Genomic DNA, 1,075 nt, shown 5'->3' on the forward strand with positions numbered 1-1,075 from the left:
GTTTTTGTTTTTTCCTTTCTTGTCTCCTTCATCAGTTTCTTGAAACTTGGGTAATCTTCCTTTATCCTTTAGACTGGCTTCTAATCTCTTTCTCTTCTTTTATTTCTCTAATTTTTACTCTTATCCCCTTTAAATTTTCTCCCCTAAGGGTAAAATCACTCTATTTAGGGAATATTTACTATATATAATTTTCTGATTTATTTAATGTTTCATTATAAATCCTGTACCTGCAGTTAAGGTGGCAAATTAAGTTATTACAATTTGTCATTTTCTAGACGGTGCTTGATGCTATTGTTATTACTGTTTCTACTACTTTAGCGAAGTTGACATAGTTGTGATCCATTGTTTATCCTTGTATGCCAATACTGAGATTGTCAGGGGGTCATAAGCAACATAGTCCAGTACCAAATAACTGGATGCTAGACCAAATAAGCAGCAAAACTTCTCATCCCTAATAAAATAAAGAGGCAGGATCTTGGGACAGATTCAGAAGCCAGCTATGCCTAAAAGACATCTCTGAAAAATAGTCATTTCCTGAAGAGGTCTCAATACTAGCAATAAAGCTACCTATCATAAGCAATTTACAAAAGTCAATGCAGAAAACAATTTTTAAAAAAAGTAGAAAATAAGGAATCACATAATTTCACTTTAATTAAATTAAGTGAAACTTTCAAACAATATTATTGTAAAGAAAATTTGGGTTTTTTTAAAATTTGTGAACTGTGGCATATAAATTGCTAGAGTTGCAGAGATGCTTAATGCAAGCATATGACTCACAGATGTTGTGAAGATTTTATGGAATTGATATTTCACACTTATGTAAGTCAGATCTAAGTAAATCATTTTAAGTTTCCAGATAACATGAGCACAAGGAAAGAGGCTTGGCTGCCATGTACAATAATAACGCCCAGGGTAGCTTAAGTATCCAGATGAGGAGAAAGGGAAAAGTCAGACATCTCATATTTTAAAACATAATATTAGTGCCAGGGATTTAGCTCAGTGGTTCTGCTGCCTGCCTCACAAGCGCAAGGTTCCAAGTTTGATCCCTGGCACACACACACACACACACACACAC

The sequence above is a fragment of the Fukomys damarensis genome, unplaced genomic scaffold (assembly GCF_012274545.1).
Source record: "Fukomys damarensis isolate Sample0158 unplaced genomic scaffold, DMR_v1.0_HiC HiC_scaffold_15, whole genome shotgun sequence".
NCBI classification, from domain to species: domain Eukaryota; kingdom Metazoa; phylum Chordata; class Mammalia; order Rodentia; family Bathyergidae; genus Fukomys; species Fukomys damarensis.